The sequence below is a fragment of the Tiliqua scincoides genome, chromosome 5 (assembly GCF_035046505.1).
Source record: "Tiliqua scincoides isolate rTilSci1 chromosome 5, rTilSci1.hap2, whole genome shotgun sequence".
NCBI lineage: Eukaryota > Metazoa > Chordata > Lepidosauria > Squamata > Scincidae > Tiliqua > Tiliqua scincoides.
The window spans coordinates 108,850,869-108,872,574 of NC_089825.1; the positions used below are offsets into that span (position 1 = coordinate 108,850,869).

The window sequence follows — 21,706 nt, forward strand, 5'->3', positions numbered from 1 at the left end:
CTTTATTGGCTTATAATATAGATACAACAACAGCAAATATGGACCTATGGTAATTAATAATTAATACAAAGGATACACGACAACCAAATAAGTCAGGGATATTTACCCCATAAAGATATCCTATCACTTAGATGTTGTCCCTTCATTATATTTAAAACCATTTGCTGCAAATAACCCACCACCACCCGCTCAGATACAACAATGGAAATATCATTCAATAAATACTGTATTTTAACATCATCAGGATAGTCCTTCTTATTTGCTAAAATTGGTTTCAACTATTTGGCTCTAGTATCATCTTATGTAGGGCATTGCAACAGCATATTTTGAAGAGTTTCAATGCAGCCCTGATTACAGGAAAAGCATCTAGTGGAATAAGATCTCCCCCGAAATGTACCCAACAAGACATCCGATGGTAAAACATTAAATCTAGAGAGCGTAAAAACACAACGTTCCTCAGAACTAGTTAGGAACGAAAAATATGCAGTCATCTCTCTGTGTTTCACAGTCACCATTAGATTTAAGGGGGAGTAAACCTTATTTGCCATAGAGTATAGAGTTTGACTTTCTATATTTAAAAATCTTTGGCTGATTTGCCTGAATGCTTCTATTTGAAGAGGTAAGCTCAAGAAATCTAGATCTATACCTATGGCTCTGATCATACATTCCACAATAGTCAGCCACTTCAAGACACTGTTTTCTAGGAGCATTTGAAGGAGAAGCCTCCGAGGATCCAAACAATAATATATTCGGAGCCAATGCTCAACTGTCCAAAGCCATGCTCTTGTTTCAATTAACATTTGTTCAGTTTCCAGATAGATTGCAGTGTACAGCATGCAATCTGCAAGATTACATCTGCAAGAGGGATCTGAAGGCCTTAGGGATGGACCTCAACAAGTGGGAAACCCTGGCCTCTGAGCGGCCCGCTTGGAGGCAGGCTGTGCAGCATGGCCTTTCCCAGTTTGAAGAGACACTTTGCCAACAGTCTGAGGCTAAGAGGCAAAGAAGGAAGGCCCATAGCCAGGGAGACAGACCAGGGACAGACTGCACTTGCTCCCGGTGTGGAAGGGATTGTCACTCCCGGATTGGCCTTTTCAGCCACACTAGACGCTGTGCCAGAACCACCTTTCAGAGCGCGATACCATAGTCTTTCGAGACTGAAGGTTGCCAATACAATACAGCATGCACAATCCAATTTTTAAAAGATTTGTTGCAGACAGAAAGTGACAGAAATGTTGCTGAACAAGAGAACTCTTGTTCTCTAGGAATCTAGTCACACGCAGAGAAACAGATTTGTTACACAGAGAAAGTGTAACAAATACAATAACAGTAACTGTATAATGAGATAGGACTCTTTTTCTCCATTCAGAGATTATCAAGGAGATGAGTGCTGAAAGAACTACTTACATAACTGCAAATGACCAATTTGGTTTGGTATTAAAGGGATGTTCCTTGAGTTCTGCTTGGAAGAAAGACACAAATTCCCCGATTACAATACCATCAACAGCATTAGTGCCTACAATGCAGGGATGCCAATCCCATGGAGTGTCACAACTCTTACTGACACCATGAGGCAGTTGCAGTAGCAAAGAGATCGGCAGCAATGGGATCAATCTGTTGATCAGAAAACTTGGCCCCAACATTCTTGAAAGGAGCTATAAAATCGACCTCAAATCAGTTACAGCTTCCCTACTATACAGACCCTGAAATTTCCTTTCGTTACAGCTCTGCCTGTTTTCAGTGACACTCTCAGACACATGAAGCCCAAATTGCTTTGAACTGGGTCTTTATAAACCACTATAAAAGAAAAGAGGGTGTCACCTGGTGTGTTGTTATCACAAACTTTGCAAGTGCCATCTGCTAATCCTTGGTATATTCACTGCTTGTTGACTGATTATGAAGATTGCAGGGCAGAGAATTGTTCTTCCCAAAGCACCTGAAGATCTGCCAGACTAAAGAAGACATGTTGGATGTATCCACAGTTGAAAACCTCTCTGCACTGGGGAGAAAGTAAAGGTCCCCAGTGCATGTTGGGTATGGAGCAGAACGTACTGAAAGAATATCAAGTAGCACGAGCACTGTGGGTGAAAGGAAATTGTCAGTGACCAGTCAAGCTCAGATTTCCTCCCAAACCCATAACTTTTTCCTTCTACTTGCATATTCTGAAGACATTGTGTGTGTGTGTGTGTGTGTGTGTGTGTGTGTGTGTGTGTGTGTGTTTTCCATTTGTCCCCATTATCTAAAGCAGTGATTTTCAAACTCTTTCATCTTACAGTACACTGGCCAGTCATGAAAATGGTGAAGGCACATCTGGTTTTTGACAATTGACAAGGCCTACTGTGCTGCCAGTGGGGAGCTCACATTCCCCTATGGCCCTACTAATAAATGACCCTCTCCCAAATTCCTACACCTGGAGACCATTCACAGCACACCAATGTCGCGTAGCACAGTGGTTGAAAGTGGCTGATCTAAAGCTTCATTTCCTCTTACTAAAATCACATGTGTATTCTCAACAGTTCTGTCTTGTTCCTTCTTGCACTGATTTGGGAGTGGGAGTCCCAGTGGGAGACCCGGCTGCATTTCTTCTCTGTCCAACACTTCTGGCTTGCAGCCAATGGGCATAGCATAGACAGGCAAGACATACCAAGAATGTAAAGATTGTAGGTCAGAAAAACAGTCCCCTTTTTAAGTCATTTGATAAAGCTAAAAAGGCATATATTTTATTACTGAAACCAAAGATATGTATAGAAAAGAAACACTACAAGCGCCCCTTCTACTGCACTGAATATGTGATATAAGGGTGGGGTGGGTTAGCCTGTTTCAGCTTCCCCCATCCCATCTGCTGACAATAAAGCTACACAGGTGCTGCTTCAATACTTCTCAGAACAAATCTGAGTCCATCAAGAACAAGTGACCACAATTAGTTCTGCACAAAACAGTCTGAATATGAGTAATAACAGGATGGGCAGTAAAAGTCCCCCTCCCAGTTACCACCACTACCCTTTCCAAATATATTTTCATTCTGGCCGTCTCTATCTTAATTACCCTCACCCTCTACCAAGGCCTTCACTGGGCAACGCTGAACCACAGAACCACCACTCTGAGCTCCAAGTCCCAAGTAACAGAACAATCCCTAAGGGCCTGCTACTTCAAGGACAGTCCAGTTCTCCACCACAAGTCATTTCACTTCAATGAAGTAACGGCATGAGAGGAGGACCATTCACCAGGTAGTCCCTCAAACTGGGTAGCAGCTGCTTCCATGTCATCCTGATCCAGTTGTTGCTGGACATCTGAACCAAGTCAAATTCTGTTCCAATCCTAATGTTGTTTGCTCCCATGTGGGCCCCAAAATGACATATCCCCACAAATACAGATTAATACCACCCAACTTCCAATGGTGGGGAGAGAGTGAGCATTGGAAGTTTGGGGGCAGGGAGGAAGAGGAAGGTAGCCTGGAGGAAGCGACTTGCTGCCTTTCTTGCTGAGGATCCTATCCTCTCTTTCCCAGGCCACCCTATCCCCTTTCTCCCCTTAGATTTACACCAGCTACATAGCTGGTGTGGTTCTGAGGAAACTCATAGAATACCAAGAGACCTATCCAAAGGCAAGTCAAATATAGTCACTCATTGCAGTCCTCCTCTTCGCCATACTACCATTGCATTCAGCGCATGCTCCTCTGGCACTGCTGCTTTGTCGGCAATGCTGGGGGATACGACAGGGCAGTGAGACACTGAGGAGGAGGCACTGCCCTTAACTGGTGATTTTTAATGAAAGGAAAGGCAATGAATAAGATAATACTCTCCTAGGACTCTCCATGTCACCATGGGTGTCCAAGTAGACATATTGTGGCAGCCAAATAGAGGCTGGTGCTGGCCACTGTGGGTAGGCGTTGCATCTTCTTGCTGGTAGGAGAGGCAGCTGGTGTGGGTGGTGGTGAGTACCATGCTGAGCTGCAGGGAGGAATTCAGGCAAGATGAGAGGATTGAGGAGGGCAGTAAAGAGGCAAAACGGGGAGTGGGAGAGTGGCACTGGACAGGGTTTGGGCAACTATGGCCAAGGACGAGATGGAGTCGGCCTTCCAGAACCATTCTGAAGCCCACAGAGGCTGTGGGGGGAGGTGCACGGCCTCTGCTGGCTTCATAGCTAAGGGCAATGCCCTTCATAGCTAAGAATGAAACTGCAAAAAAATGCATGGAGCCCTATGGAAAGTGAAACTGAGCCATATCGCATGTTTACTCATGGGTAGACAGACTTGCCTTAGTCCATCAGAAAGGGCAGGCTGAGAGGAATCCAAGGACACCAGAATGATTTCTACCCAATGAAAGCAGCCCCCCAAAAACAGCCAAGAAGGAAGTCCCTCCTCCGAGCTGACAAATGTATTGAGCCCTATGGAGAGCGAAAGTAAACCACAAGGCCGTGTTTACTCATGAGTAGGCAAATGTGCCTTGGCTCCTCATAGTGCAATGCTTGAAATATAAGAACTTACACTGAACTGGGCACAGGGGAGGGTTGAAAATCTCACTGATATTTTTGTGTATGTGGGGGGGTATTATTGCAAGCAAGCTACAGAGAAAATTCACTTGGTGAAACAGGGCTGGCTTCCCCTTATTTAATTATTTGTTTTTCTTTAATTATTTATTTTATTGTGCTTGATGATCTCACTGCCAGTCATGACATCACTTCCAGTGTGTCCTGGACAGATTGTCATTCTATAAAGTGGGTCCCAGTGTTAAAAGTTTGAGAACCACTGCCTTATCTCAAAACGGGCCAATGAGATATCCTTGGGGGAGGGGGTGACACCTTAGTGACCAAAATTCTGGAAATCGTGGCTTTTAGGAATGATACCATCATGTTATATACCATTTGATGCAGAAATTCATCCATGGCTTGTGGGGAAAGATTCACTGCATTTATTTTCTGGCCATTATTATTATTCATTTCATGTCATGACTATTACTATCTCTCAGTCTCACCTACCTCACCGGGTTGTTGTGAGGACCAAATAAGGGGAGGAACCGTGTACACCACCCTGAGTTGCTTAGAGGAAGGATTGTATAAAAATGTGAATTAATTAATTAATGAAGGACACAATTCTAAGTTTGACTTGGGCCAGTCCAAGGGACTTGGGGCCACAGGAGGGTTGCAAATGTGCCGTAAAGCACATTTGCGCCTCTTTGGAGGAAGCTGCGTTGGCGCATATAGATGCTCCAATGCACGGTGGCTGACAGAAGCCTCTGTGGTGGCTTCCTTGCAGCCGCTTGTGTTGGTATGCCCATGCTGATGGAAGTGGCACAGGTAGGCGTGGGGGGCGGGGAGGAGACGGGAGGGGGCGTTTCTGGGCAGGGGGAGGGTAGGCGATGGGCGGCCCCGGGGCGGGCGCACTGGGAGCTGGAGGCAGGGCTGGGACCCGGCAGTTATGCCGGAACCCAACCCCCGTCCCCAGGGAAAATGGAGTCGCTTCAAGTTGCTCCACTCTCCTTGGACTTGCACCAACTCCAGAGGTGGCGCAGGTCCAAGGAGACCCATTGGGGACAGCAGCCCTTACCCAGGGGTAAGGGGAAAAACTTCTGCTTGCCTCTGGCTGAGCCGCTGCTGCCAATGAACCTGCGTTGGATGCAGTGCAAGCTTCCTGGCTTGCCTGCTCCTGCGCAGGTTTGGATTACGCCCTAAGTTGTGTGGGGTGACAAAAATTTATGGGCCGCGGGTGTTAAACGACCTAGCTACACCACTGTGGAAGAGGACTTGATTATGGAAGGTTTTGACTAAAAGATGGACCTCAGTGGTAGCAGCGCACACCAGGAGTCTTGTTTCCCTTTCCCAGCCTGGGCATACCTCTGAGGCTTCTTAGACTTATGTCAGTGTTGATCCGAGGAGACTCATTGGTGGCCAGGCGGCATATGGAGAGGTAAGTAAAAATAAAATACTTACAGAAAAATAAGTGAGTAAGATGAAGTAAATAAAAAATGCCAGTTATTTATATTTACCTCTTCCTAGCCATCTGGTCATCCCACCCACCATAAGATGCACTGCACCCTCCATCACAGGGGCTGGTGGGAGATAGGATTAGACTGCTATCTAATTCCCTTAAGCGCAAATGCTTTCAACCATGGATCTCTCAAGGAAGTTTAGCACGAGAGATATTTCAGACTCTCAGAAAGACAATTCTTTACCCTGCAATTATTACAAATTGCTGCTATTAAGTCGTGAAAACTCCATGGATTAGCATAGGCTCCTGGTCAAGTTCACAAAAAACACACACACCACATGTGTTAAATGTAAAAAGCTGGGGAAACACATTCTCTCTCTAAAAATACTCCACTCCAAACACTGGGCAGTGCAAGTTGGAGCAGCTCATTTAAGACAGGCAGATCTCTATCAAAAAGATTTTTTATGGTGTGGGTTGAGATGTGTATATTAGTAAAAGTGTTAACTGTTGAAAGATTTGAAGGTAATTTTTACCTCCTTTCACAAACATTGGCTTTGGTATTAGCCCTGGGGATAGTGCAAGTGACATGGTGAAGGTGCCCCAGTGTGTCAGGGGCCAAGGCTTCGTAGGCCTCAGGCTGATGCCATTTCTGCTCACTTTGCTGCTGCAGCTGCCTTCTAGTGTGAACGTGATTTGCAAACCTCTGAAGAATTTCCGGTCATGCGCTAATGACCCCGAAATTAGCTCTGCAGTTGGTCTCCTTCTGGGTGGATTTGTCTCTCTGCAGCACATGATATTGAATGAGCTTCCCTTCAATGAGACACCAAATTTGGCATTTGTTGTCTAGTAAGTAATTCCTTGAGCTCTCATTTGCTTGATAATAGCATCTTGGGCGAAAAATTAGTTCTATTTCATTATAGTTTATCAAATACAACTCTACTAACTGTAATGAAAGAGAACTAAATATTCCCCCAAGGTGCTATTATCAAGCAAATGAGAGCTCAAATTACTTTCTAGACAACAAATGCCAAACCCTTTTAAGCTCAGAAATCTATCAGATTTCTGAACTTAGAAGGGTGCGTGTGTGCGATGTTTTCACTTTAGCTATAGTCTTTATCTAGCTGTTGGGAAAAAAATGTGGTTAGTAAAAATGATACCAAAAAAAACTTGGTTCAAATGATGATTTTGGGTACCATTCTTCTTTGAGCATAGATACCACTTTCAGTATTCTAGATCTTATTCTTTATAGTACAGATGAGTCAAAATCTGCACAAAGGCAAACACTTGATGACTGGTCAAGCTGCATAACTTTGTTCAGCAAAACAAAAACATTTAAGTGTTCTTAAATGGGATCGGGGCAGCAAAAACCACCACATTCTGAGATTATTCCAATGCAAGTAAAAAAATGCACACATTTCATTTATTTCTTCAATGTATCAAGCTGTTTTGGAATGTGTCTTCAGTCCATACATCTTGGCTCTGTAGATGTTTCTTGGGTCAGTGGCGTAGCGAGAAGGGGTGCAAACCATGAATTTCTGCAAGTAGCCCCTCTCCACTTTGGCCGCTTTGGAGCCATTCCAAGCAGTGGGAGCAAAATGGAGGCATGCTCAGAATGGCTCCAAAGGGGAGGGGCTGCTTGCATGCCGCCATGAGGCTCCCTGCAAAATTTAACACTTTGCATGACCTTTAGCTACGCCACAGTCTCAGGCTGTCAAGTGAGAATCATCATGCAGATGGAAGCTGAACCTTCTGTGCTTCATCCCAATACCAAATCTCTGCACTACTTCTGATTCATCACACTTCTCACATTCTATCAGTTTCAGCAGGGTCTCCGAGCGGAGGGCCTAACTGCCCTGTCCCTGCCCCAGGGCGCTGTCCTGCCGCTGCTTCGGAGAGCGCGGATGAGCAGGCTCATCCCTCTGAGGGGGGTTGGGGGAGAAGGAACCCCCCGCACCAGCGCTTCTCCCCCCCAAGCGGCTTGGTCGTTCCGCCGCCCGCTTGGTGGCTTGGGTGGAGCGGTGCTGTCCTGCTGCTGCTTCGGGAGGGAGCCTGGAAGGTCGAGAGCTGCAGCCCTGCCTGAACTTTCCTGCGAGTAAGACCCATTTACTAGAATGGGCCTTACTTTTGAGTAGGCCTGCCTAGGATTGGGCTCTTAGGCTGCCATTCTGGCCACACTTTCCTGGCAGTAAGCCCCACTGATGAACATTTGGAAGCGTGCTTGAGGCTGGCTGTCAGCAGCCTGATTCACTTCAGTGCAAGTCATCAAGTGCTTCAGGGAGCGCGGCTGAGCAGGCTTGTCCCTCTGAGGGGGGCTGGGGGGGAGAAGGAACCCCCCGCGCCAGCGCTTCTCCCCCCCAAGCGGCTTGGTCATTCCGCCACCCCTCGGCGGCTTGGGGCGCTGTGCTGCCGCTGCTTTGGGGAGCGCGGCTGAGCAGGCTCGTCCCTCTGAGGGGGGCTGGGGGGAGAAGGAACCCCCCGCGCCAGCGCTTCTCCCCCCAAGCAGCTTGGTCGTTCCGCTGCCCCCTCGGCGGCTTGGGTGGAGTGGCGCTGTGCTGCCGCTGCTTCAGGGAGTGCGGCTGAGCAGGCTCGTCCCTCTGAGGAGGGCTAGGGGGAGAAGCGCTGGCATGGGGGCGGTTCCTTCTCCCCCCTTCGCGAGGCTCATTCCTGGGGCCGCTTCGAGGGCGATTGAGTGTCCCGGATGCGATGGCGGGCCAATCAGGAAGCTCCAGAGTTCTTTCCTGCCCCTTTCATTGATTGAAAGGGGCGGGAAAGAGCCCCAGAGCTTCCCGATTGGCCCGCCATGTTGAAAGGGGCGGGAAAGAGCCCAGGAGCTTCCCGATTGGCCCAGTGCCGCTGAGTGTCCGGATGTGATGGCAGGCCAATCGGGAAGCTCTGGGGCTCTTTCCCACCCCTTTCAAAATGGCAGACGGGAGGCTTGGCACGCGATTGACCGGATTTTGCTTCGCGATCGACCTTTCGATCGCAATCGACGTTTTGAGCACGCCTGGCCTACAAGCTTCCACAGGTATGTTTGTTCATTCAAATACAGTTGTACATCCACTAACACAAGCCAATGGAGGAGCCCAACTGGTACTCTTACCTGTATGTCTTCTCTCCAAATCGGTTCGGCTACCTGGTAGCTTACTTACTTACGCTCATTTTTTTGTTTGTTTGCTTGCTTAGAAAAGCTGTCATGACTCAAGTCAGTGACTTGGGATTTGATTCATGAAAATGTGTGATTTTGGGTGTATCAGTGACTCGTGAGTCACATGCGGATGACTCTGAAAAAGACTTGAGTCAGGGTCCCCCAACTCAGCACTCGTCCCCATGCATGCTGACTCGAGACTGCCTATGTCTAGGTGTGCTTGCTCATTGTTTTCACAGTATGAAAAACCTCAGGGTTCAGCATTCTGACTGGGAGAATAGCAGGGAGTGCCAGCCAGGAGACAGGAAAGGGTTGATGCATCTGAGCATCAGAGGAGGAGGTTGGAGGCTGGAGAAAACTCTTTTACTGTGATAGGAAGGAAGGAACAGATGATCATTTGATACAGGATGGGCAGTCTGGTATTTTTATTAGCTGAGGGAGAGCAGGAGGAGGAGCTTAAGGAGGTTCCTGCCTTACGATTGGCTGGAGGGGGAAAAAGGAGATGGAGAATCAGGGGGGAGGCAGTTCATAGAGATCACACTTTCCACCATGGCTGGTGGAGAGGACAAAACCTCATTGAATGACCGGCTGCAGTGGGACTACTTCTGAGTAGGGTTGCAAAGGATTGGGTTGTCCTGGTAAATCTCCAGCTGTTCCACATGACCCTCCTCCCTCTCTCTGTTTCTGTCCCGGCTCTCTCGCAGTCCCTCCCACCTCTCCTGCCCTGTTTTCAGATGAGCAGAGACAGCAGGGGAGTGAGTAAAGATAACTCTGACACACACATCCCTCAGAACCGGAACCATTTTTTCCACAACTGGCTTTTTAAAGGGGGGGCATCTTGACTTGAGTCTTCTGGAGTCACTAAAGGGTGAACTGGCAACTCAGAAAGTGCTCCTGTTATGACACGTTTTTGAGTCGAGTTGCAGGAGGCGGTGACTTGGCAACCCAACTGGAGTCAAGGCACACTGGACTTGCCTATCCCTGCTGAAATCTGGCCAGAATTCAGAATTGCTTTGTCAAGTATTGTGTGATGGTTGTTTTTATTAGTATTAGTAGTAGAATTTTGATCATTACATGGGGAAGGTATTCAAGATGCTTATGCAAATGTGGAGAGGCAAGGTTGTCCTTCCCTTGATGATAACAACATCACACAATGGCACTTTCTTGTGAATGATCCAGTGATGACCCAAAATTTCCCTTAAATAAATTTTGGCCCAAACCTGTCCATCTTACCAGTGCCAATGCAGCTGATATGCAGCTCCAAGGTGATGGAACAAACATTGTTTTACCACCTTGAAGAGCCTTCCATGATTGCCTCTGTTCACTGTAGGATATAGCAGACACTCCATTGGCACAGCTGCATCAGTGCTGGAAAGTTGAATAGGATTTGGCCCTGTGCCAATATTTTCATGGCAAACAAAAATGCGGAGTAGGAACTTTTAAACTTTGTAGGAACACAGAAGAGGTGGGGGCCTGGAGTAGAAATTATTTAAGAAAGGCGGGATCTGTGATGAGAGGTCGGTGGAGGATCTCCTTGAGGGTTTCTGTCTACAGACACTGCCTGAAAAGAGTCCACAGTGCTCAAGGAGGGGCAAGATGATCAGTGGGGGAGGCACAGGTGTGGTGGAATCTCCTTCCCATGGGAATGCTCTGAGGCCAAGTTAAGGTACACCCAGCAAGGTACTCTGAGGGGCTGGCAGAGTTGTCAAGGTAACGTTCTGGGTGGAGGGGGGAGTGCACGGAACCCTTCCCTGCATGTGCCAAACCCCTAGAAGGAAAAGAGATGTGTCCTATGACTTGTGTTATTAAATTTCTATCCATTGTCAATCAAACAGGGGTTGGAGAGACAGAGAGGCAGACCTGGGAATCAGTAAAATGAAATACTTCTTGCACATTTAGAAGCTTTTTCAGAGACTTTTTTCAACAGTGATGCTCCCCAGTCCATTACTTAGATGCAATTCAAAAAAGGCTGTGGATCGGGTGCAATTTTGCCAACGGACTCTTTCTTTTTGGTCAGTGCTTTGTGTGGAGTGTAGCAGCAGGAACATCAACCCTTTGCCCCAGGGTCTCCTGGCTAAAGCTTGTCCTAGCCTGTCCCAAGTGCCCAAGGAGAAGAGCCTCAGAATATACGTGTATATTCTTTTACTGTGTACAGTATATTCTTTTAACAATGATAGTAAATGGAACTTTCTCCTGGGTGTGTGTAGGATGGCAGCCTAGAATCGTTAAAAATGTTTCTGCTTAATGATATCACTTCCAATCATGACATCACTTTCTGCGGGTCCTCACAAAATTCTAATTCTTAAAAGTGGGTCCCAATGCTAAATGTGTGAGAACCACTGGTATAGAGTATTGGATTCATGATTGAAGGAACTATGATATATGTAAGAGCAAAGACGAGGTCCCCATCAGATGAAGTATTAGTGAGGGGCGTTGAATAGGCAAAACCTCCAGTAAACACAAAGACTGAGAAACAGTGAGGAGGGGCAAGCAACTGGAGAAGGATTTTGCTTTCCCTGTTTGGAGGGGTTTCTCAGCACTGAAGTGAAGATGTACACAGAGGTTGCAACATTGAACATAAAGCCTCCAATGCTGTGCCACGACTAATTACCAGAAACCCAGTTTCAACAAAGTGTAAGTCTGAACAGGTGAACTTCAGTAATGCTGGGATTTCACAGAAGTGACTGTTAACATGAGAATGGAAAGGGACGGGGAATGTGCTGGCTGTGTGTGTTGCAGCATAGGGAAGATCACTGATCCAGCTGAAGGCAGGCTCTCTTGTTCATCATGGCTCTGTATCGAAGTGGATGGAGATGGCAATGAATCGATCAAAAGCCATGACTGTCAGGAGGAAAAAAACAGGTACATTACCCACGTCCAAAAGGCAGGTGGAAAACTTCTTCATACCTGTGTAGCTGAAGATGATTAGGAATGAACTTTGTCCTTGTCTAGTATTTCACTAAGGCCCAAATCCTAACCAACTTCCCAGCACAGGCATAGCAGTGCCAATGGGACATGCGCTGCATCCTGCAGTTGGGGGGCACTCATGGAGGCCTCCTCAAAGTAAGGGAATGTTTGTTTCCTTACCTTGGTGCTGCATTATCCTTATGTCGGTGCTGGAAAGTGAGTTAGGATTGTGCCCTTAAGCGTGCAAATCTAGCTGTTCTAGGCCATTTCAGCAGTAGAAAGAGGCATTATGTTTGAGGCATGTCAGGAGAGTTTTGCAGGTCATATAGGAACATCAGGTGGTTTTGTGAGATGGGAAAGTAAGGACAGTCACTGCACAAGTTAACATGATATAAGTGAATTCTTATAACAAGGGCAATACACATGCTTAATTTTAAGTACCAGGGATATGGCCTGTGTATATCCTATTTTTAGAGTACAGGTGTGTATCGCTTAAAGATGAAGATGCGTTCTGATAACACCATCGTTACTTGAAACCATTGTTAAGTAACATCATCTTTTCAAAGCCTCTGCAGCGTGTGGCCTCTTCAGGCTCAGAAAAGCATCCAGAGGCAAGAGAAGACAGCTCTTCTCAGCTCCGATGGCTTTGGGGGTGTAACAGGGATCCGCGATGGACCATAGCGCATGCAGTCCATCGCTGATTAGAATGTTGCTAAGCAGCATTCACCTGTGGCTGAATAAGAGAAGACCTGTGAGATGGGTTCCTAGAATAGTGATATTGACCAATTAATTTTTTATAATTTGGCCTTTTATTCTCATTCATAATCACTTGATGTGTATTTCTGCTTGCATGTTATCACTTGCAGAGAACAAACATGGGTGGAGCATGAGGGGCACATGCCCTGGGTGCTAAGTGTGTGTGGGGGGGTGCATGATGGCCCCATGGTTCACCCTAGTTATGGAGGAGGTGCTGGTGGCTTCACAAGCCCTCTTCCTTCTCCTGCAAAGGCTCCCTTCACAGAAGAAGGAGTGAGGCCATTAAGCCACAGTAGTGAGCATTCCACCCTTTGGAGAGAACCCAGAAGTGACACCACAATATTAAGTGACATCATACTGTCACTGTCCTGGGTGCTGGGGCAGTATGTTACACCAGTGATCACCTGGTTATATTTATGTCTGCATACCAAAATTGGATCAAGCCCTGTCTGTAGACTCAGCATTTTTTCTTCTACTTCATCTGTTCTTTAGGACAGGGGTGCCCAAACCCTGACCCTGGGGCCACTTGCGGCCCTCGAGGCCTCTCAATGCGGCACTCAGGGAGCCCACAGTCTCCAATGAGACTCTGGCCCTCCGGAGATTTGTTGGAGCCCACACTGGCCCGACACAACTGCTCTCAGCGTGAGTGTGACTGTTTGACCTCTCACGTAAGCTGTGGGATGAGGGCTCCTTCCACTGCTTGCTATTTCACGTCTGTGATGCAGTAGCAGCAGCAAAGGACAGGCCAGCCTTGCTTTGTGCAAGGCCTTTTATAGGCCTTGAGCTATTGCAAGACCTTAATTCATTAATATAATTTCATCTTTAATATATTCATTCATGTAAACTTATGTAAATTTATTCAAATTTTAAATGCAAATTAATTCTTTTTTTCCCTGCCCCCCGACACAGTGTCAGAGAGATGATGTGGCCCTCCTGCCAAAAACTTTGGACACCCCTGCTTTAGGATATAGAAACTCAAAACACATGCCCAAGTTGGGAGACATGGTGAATTCCACATGCTTACTTATGTAGGGAGATAGTCTTGATAAACTGGAATACTAGAAAAGTTATCAAGGTGCATGTAGTTTTGCTTTGGGCATGCACATGACTTCACTACTGACTTAGGTCAGGGGTGCTGATGTGTGTGCCAGGCAGCTGCTTTTAAATAAAGATTTAAATTGCTGAACTACAGGCTGCCCTCTGTCTTGAATGGCTGACCTCCCCAGATTGAATATTAAGGAGGTTAATTTCCTCACCACATATACTGGAGGTTTCCATATCCACGCTGGGGGGGGGGGGAGGGAATTGATCAGACACTTAAACTCTATGCATTGATTAGAAACAATTTGAACATGTTCCTTATAGATGACAACATCTGAAAACATTATCAATATCTAAACAGGTGGTTTATAGATGACAACTATAAAGGCAGGAGGTCTGGTCTAGAGGGTAGAGCCTCCATTTGCCTGAAGATTAACATCCACAAGGTCGGCAGTTCGAGGCCACCGGCACCGTGCGACCTTGAAGCAGCTGGCAAGCTGCAGCTGAGCTGTTCCATCTGCTCGGAGCGTGGGAGGATGGAGGCCAGAATGTTAAACCAGATCGGAGTGTAACATCTTGAATGTGGTGGTTCTTGAAAGAAAGAACCTTCTTTCAATTTGTAAAAATCCCTGCGAGGATTTAATAAGCCTGCCTGTGTAAACCGCCTTGAATAAAGTCTTGAATAAAGACCAAGAAAGGCGGTATATAAATACTGTATATTATTATTATTATATTAACTACATATGTATATATTTGGGAAGCATTTGAAAGACTTGAATGCTTTAGAAGAGATGGTTTGCAAATTCCTTTTTAGTATTCATATAGAGGTGTTTGAAAATTGTGTTATTTACCATACTCAGGAGTTAGCGCACTGTATTCAGTAAGAATTAGGCAGTAATCCTGTCTTTCTCACCAGAAACAAACACCTGTACAGATGGCTTATTAACATATTTTGTAACCTTTATCTATTTTGTTCATTCTTTTCTGGTTACCTTTTTGTTTTTTTATTTGTTGGTTCACTAATAAAGGAGAAAGAAAACCTGGGGATGGAAGGTAAGTCAAGATCAACTCCAACACTCATGAACTAGTAGTCTTCTTTCGTATGAGTTGGGCTCTAGTGTTCAGCTCAGGCCTCAGAATAATAATGTAGAATTTGGGGAGAAAAATGCAACTCAGCAACCCACCACTGGAGATCAAGATGCAGAAGACCTCCACAGCCACCATGTGTTTCCCCTTGGTGCTCAGGTAGCTGGGGACAAAAGATACCCAAACACTGCAGAACACCAACATGCTGAAGGTGATCAGTTTGGCTTCATTAAAAGTATCAGGCAGCTTCCTTGCGAAGAAAGCCACAGCGAAGCTGACAATGGCCAGAAATCCTAGGTAGCCCAGGAGAATGTAGAACATGAGGACTGAACCTTCATTGCATTGCACAATGATTTGGTCAATGTGGGAGTGCATGTCAAACTCTGGGAAGGGGGGAGATGTTACCAGCCACAACACACAGATGGCAGCTTGAATGAGAGAACACAGAATGATGACAGAGACTGCCAGCCCCTTCCCCACCCACTTCCTCATGCTGTTTCCTGGCTTGGTGGCCATGAAGGCCAAAACGACAGTGATGGTTTTGGCCAACACACAAGACACAGCAACAGAGAAGATGATGCCAAATACTATCTGGCGGAGAAAGCAGGTCACCTTCCCAGGCCGACCAAGGAATAGGAAGGAACAAAGAAAGCAGAGCAGAAGAGAAGAGAGAAGAGTACAGGTGATGCCCCAGTTGTTGGCCTTGACAATGGGAGTATTCCGGTGTTGAATGAAGCTCCGCATCACCACAACTGTCAGCAGAGCAAGGAAAAGAGCAAAGGAAGACAAAAGGATTCCTAACATCTCTTCATAGGATAGAAAGATGAAATCTTTGGGGATGCACTGATCCTTATTATTGTTTGGGTACTGATGTTCTGGACATTTGTCACACTGTTCTGCATCTGAAAGAAATACAAAAATCTCAATAATTCCAGCATATCTATATTAGCCGACTCAACTTGATGGGATCAGCATCCTGTAACTGGCATGAAATGTGGCATTATAGAGAAATCAAGAAGCTCACTGAAAAGAAAGTTAAGGCAAGCTTTGCTTTTGAAACAGGAAGTCATTAGACTGAATTAAATACATTTTATTCTTTCAAAGTCCATTAAGTATGTTCAGTGGTTATAAGCAGACCATCATCAGAATGTATATCTCAGAAGGAATTAATTAGGCAGCAATCCTATATGCACTTATTTGGGAGTAAGTCTCATTGAACTCACTGGGATTTACAGCCCAATCCTACCCAAAGTCCCGAAGTGTGATCCAGCAGGGCCGGCGTAGCTTCCGCTGTAACCAGGGCGGGAATGGAGGCAGCTGGAGATCTCCTTGAGGTAAGGGAGAATTTAATCCCTTACTCGTTATCAATCCCCAGCGACTCTATAGGTCAACTTGGAACTGTGCAAGCTTATTCATAGGTGCAGAACCAAGTAGCCCCATGTAGATTTTTCAGGCCGGGGAGGGTTTGAGGATGCAGAAGAGGTGTCCTCCACCATCCATGCCCCCTCCCAGGCCTGAACAAACATTTTTTTCATCCTCATGAAGTAATAAAGATAAAAATAGAAATAATAATCTGAATGTAAGTTTGAACACTGTCACTCACCCATCTGCACTGAAATCGTATCTTCAGAGCACCGGACGCAATCATAGCAACAAATCTGCTCCCCCTGGCGAACAAGCCTATTCTGGCCAGGATGGCAACTCTCAACACATCTGGACTGGGGCACCATCTAAGAGGAATCACAGAGAATGGGTGTGTGCGTAGGTATCAACTGGTTGGTACTGATTGCTATAACGTTCATTTTTCTCCATTTAATTACACACCTAGTCCTCTGTTTACATTCACATGCCTTCAACTCTATAACTAAACCAGCAATCGGTTTCCTTGGACCTGCACCATCCCTTTAGCTGGCACAAGTGAGAGGACACAAAGGGTGCCTGTTGGTTGGCTCCAGAAGAGATAGCTTCCAGAACAAATCCACTTGTAAAAAGTGCCACATCCTCCTTCCTCTGAAACACCCCCGATCCTTCCCAATCGGCTACAAGCCTTCCACCCTCATTCCCATTCTGCCCACCCTGCTGATTTTCCAAGGTCAGAGGACCTTCTCTTTGCAATTCTGGTGAGAGGGTACCCTTGCCATCTGAAGTGGTAACCTGGAAGCCAGCAGCTATGAGCGCTTCCAGAACAACTCCTATAATGCTATAACCATATTCCACCACCGGCACACTAGTCCTGGAAGCATACTGGCATGTCAAGTTTGGGCCATTAGAGTATCATCCTGTTCATGTCTACTCAGAAGTCATTTCCACAGAATTAAATGGAACTCACTCTAGGTACGTTTTCATAGAATTACAGCCTTTGCCTCCCCTGCAGTCTCCCAATTCTTGATTCAGAAAACAGCATCACACTCCACACCTGCTTGAACCTGGGATTCCACAAGATGGCACTTCCATTCAAGGAGAATTCTTTGCCTGCAGGAGCCTGGGGGTCGATCCTTCCAACGTGGATCCTCTTGAAGGAGTGATTGGGGAATGTGACTATGTTGATGATATCAAATGAACTTGCCAGATCTCCCTGATGGTCAAGAAAAATTTCTTCCCCGGCGCTGTTGTTGAAATAGATGTTTCTCAGAAAAGAATTAATCTGGGTCAGAAGTTGACAGGTAGAAAGACAGATGAATAGAAAGCCAGATTTTGTGTGTGTGTACACACGCGTGAGTGCACACACACACACACACACACACACACACACACATGCACACGAACACCAATTGAACAAAAACAAGTGAATCCAAGTCACATGAACCTTGGTAGCTGCCTGTCAGCTGACTTTGGTGAGAGTCACTCCAGCTGCTGCTTTTGGAAATGTATCTCACACACCTGCTCAGAACAGGAATTAGTGCTCTCTTAGTTCAGTGAGATGATATCTAGTGGTGAGCATTTCATCATGAATGAGGACTCAAAACCGGTTCAGTGCTTTATACTGAAGCAAAGTTTGGAGAGGTTTTCTGGAGAGTATAAAGCAGAACTTTGTTTTCAAAAAAGAATGGTTGAATATAACTATTGCAGTTGTCTGTTCCGCAACAGTTCAACTTCCTACTTTTTTATTGACGCATCATAGATGAAGCAGCCTGGGATGTGTGGTGCATGGGGACCTTTCACCCTCCTAGGAAGGCCTTTGACGTAGGATAGGTATTGGCAGGATATGCAATACCTGAGTGCTTGGGGGAAGCATGGCATGTAGTGGGTGTGCCTAGGTCTCCTCTGCTGTTAAGCACAGAAGGTCACATTTTTCTATTTTGATGCATTTAACTTTTAATTCCCTGCAGTCTCTGATATGAATCAAATTTACATTGCAGTTATAGCCTATACCAGTGGTTCTCACAAATCTAGCACTGGGACCTACTTTTTAGAATGTGAATCTGTCAGGACTCACCAGAAGTGATGCAAAGACCGGAACGGACATTATCAAACAAGAAAATTTTTCACCATCCTAGGCTGCAATCCTACCCACACTTGCCCAGGAGTAGGTTCCATTTACCATCATTGTTAAAAGCATATACATAGTAGTCTGTTCAAATACAGATGTGTAACATTTCCCCAAATGCAGTCATATACCATGGTAGCTTCAAGTCTAAAGAATTGAAAATAAAATATTGCAATGAATGGGGACCCACCTGAAATTGATTTTTGACCCACCTAGTGGGTCCCAAATCACATTTTGAGAAACACTTCTGTTCGTTCATGCTCAGCCCTCTCATGCTAAGGGTTCCCATTATTTTGCACCATGAGGTGGATGTTTTTCTGAAAGCTCAATTCTATGGCTCATTTACAACAGAGGGAGGACATCCCACTTTCAGAAATACCTTCCCACAGTGCACTGACAATGGCTAATTTAGAGACATAAAGAGTAGTAGTGGTGATCCCTACTTGGTAGGTCCACTGCTACCTAACTCCCCACATGGCCTTGCAGTGGCACCAATGCAGCTACTGCTTAATCCTAGGTGAGGAGTTTTTACCTTCCCAGGATAAGTCTGTGCCTGGCCCAAATACATGTGCCAACTCTACAGGTGACACATGTCTGTGTGGATGCAGTTCAGAGGATGGAAGTCAGTAAGGGGTCAGCATTTGGCGTCCACCGCTGCTGCTGCTGAACCCACCCACTTCCCAATCCCAATCTGCCCTCCTCCCTGCACCACTGCCACTCTGTTCTGCCCACCCCACTCTCTCCTCCTCACCTCCCTCCAACCACCTACATGCACTTTCTAGAACCAACAGGCTTCCATTGTCTGCTGTCATGCGGACCTGACTGGTCGTTACTTCTGGCAGTGACCAGGCCATGAGATCTGGCCTGTCACCTTTGGAAAAAGCCAGAAATTGCTAGGCATCATCAGGATTGGGCTGTTAACTTTAGATAATGTGATGCCACACTGTGTAAATGTAGGTGAGTTCTGGACAACTTGTAACTCACAAAGTTCAATACAACCCATTAGCAATTCATCCTGAAACATCATAAGAATTGCTCAAAAGCGAGGAGTAAGGCAGAGGATTTGTGCAGCTATCATTACATACTTGGGAATAAGACCCATTGAATATGCCTCTTATACCAGTTAGTAGAGATGGAATATATATTCCATCTCTACTAACTGGTATAAGAGGCATCTTTTAAAATGGTGTCCTCTTCTGTTTAGCAGATGGTGAGCAATTATCCGTCATCACCCCAGCATGGCATCTTTTCAGTGTCTGTTGCTTCCTCCATATTTATTTTTCTTTCCAGTTTGTGAGCCCTTTGGGGATGGGGAACCATTCTTTCAATTAGCTGTGTGAAATGATTTGTGAACCACTTTTTGTTTTTTAAAAAAGTATATAAATATTCTTAATTATGGAATAATTATAATTATTATTATTTATAATCTATTTTTATATTTATAATTAGATTTTAATTATATTTAAATTGTAATTATAGTTAAATATAATATTATAATTATATTTATAATTAGCTTTTATAATTATTAATTATAATTAGAAGAATAATTACTTCTGAATTTAAAAAGCTCCTAATTGCACTATTGGTTTATGACCAGCTAACACAGAAACTCCCTTATGGCTACAAATAATTTCCTCTGCCTGCTGCACATAAATAAGGAACCAGAATCCAGCCAGTGTTTGCGTCAAAATGCATTTGTGGTTTATTATGGTCAAATTGAGAGATAGTTCAACCTGCCATGGATGGAGATTCTGGATACTCAGTGTAGCTCCATCACTGATGGCTTTTGGCTTGAATCTTGATGAAAACATGGCACGGAGAGCATGTGCGACAGAATACACAGCATTGTAGATACTGTAGCTCCGACCAGTCATTTGCATTTCAAACACTTGTGAAGGGAGGCTCCTCAGCTTCTCCTTCCCACTGCACTTTGCTACTTCTCTTAAAGACAATAAGGGGAGAGAGCATCCAAATGCCGAAGCCCAAAAACGTTGCATCAAGTGAATCTTTGATTGGTAAGGGCTGATTGTCTCCAAGAAATCTTCATATCTTGGCATATCATTTGTGTGAAGTGCAAATGATAACGTACCATTGAATGCTTGAGGTCTAAGGAGAATGAGATTATCTACAGCAGCAAAATCCCACTGAGCTGTAATGATCCACACCTTTTCTCTTGAGTTTCTTAAGTAATCTTCATTGGTTAATACATCTCTTCTTAAAATCTCCATTGATCGCACATTGCCGTTAGCAAGAATCACGCTGCTTCTGCTCAGTGACAGAGTAGAATGTATTCTTTCTCTTGTCTGAAGTAGGTAATCAGATATATGGCAGTATATCTTTAGTGTTGGAATAATTTCTGTAAACTCAACACAGATATTGTTCTCCTGGAGCCTAGATGTAAAGCTCTGCAGGAAGACTTCTCCACCATTGTCATCTGAAACAACGACACCAATCCATGTCCATCTAAAATACTTTAGGAGATGAAGAATCCCATCAAGCTGAGAATTTCCAGTTGGAACAATGTTATGGAGTAAAGGAAACTGAGTTTTATCACTCAATACATTATAAAAGGAATTGTAATTGAACTAAGGAGAAAAGACAACAGTATTTTCAGAGGTAACAGAAACCTTCCACTCATCCATCCATCCATCCATCCATCCATCCATCCATCCATCCATCTATCTATCTATCTATCTATCTATCTATCTATCTATCTATCTATCTAGATAGATAGATAGATAGATAGATAGATAGATAGATAGATAGATAGATAGATAGATAGATAGATAGATAGATATCAATAAGGAGAAATTTGGATTCTTCCAACAAAAAGAGAAATGTGTAACTAAACACAAACAAGCACACACACATACACAGAACTCTTCTCTATTCATAACTGCTCTCCTAAACAAAACAAAACAAAACAAAACAAAACAAAACAAAACAAAACAAAACAAAAAAAGTTTCTTTTCTAATGTATGCCAGTTCAAATACCAGATAGCTACCTCAAGAAGACCTGGGCTGAGCTGAAAGGGCAGAGCCAAATCTTTTAGCCTGGCTGCTTTGGGGGAACCACCCACAAATAAATACGCCAGTTGGACAGCTTCCTACATTTCCATTAATGGAGTGGAATTTTCATTTCAGTGGAGGAACATACCTGTGGAAGTTTGTAGGTATTTAAGATGCTGGGCATGTGGATTGTATTTTGGGGGACGAGCCCTCCAATGATGGCCATAAGCTTCTGTTTTTGGCCGCAATGGTAATTAAACGGACACCATGTGAAAATGAGATTCAGAGTGCCATAAGCACACCCCATAGTATTCAAATAATTTTCATAGATCTGGAAACTCAGTGTCTT

The 21,706-nt window shown here is 45.0% G+C and overlaps 1 protein-coding gene across 1 annotated transcript in view; it reads right to left on the reverse strand.

Annotated features, from left to right (window-relative positions):
* The window catches only part of LOC136653060 (olfactory receptor 14I1-like), an 82,409-nt gene that overhangs the window by 43,310 nt on the left and 17,393 nt on the right, over positions 1-21,706 (reverse strand). The window lies entirely within an intron of this gene.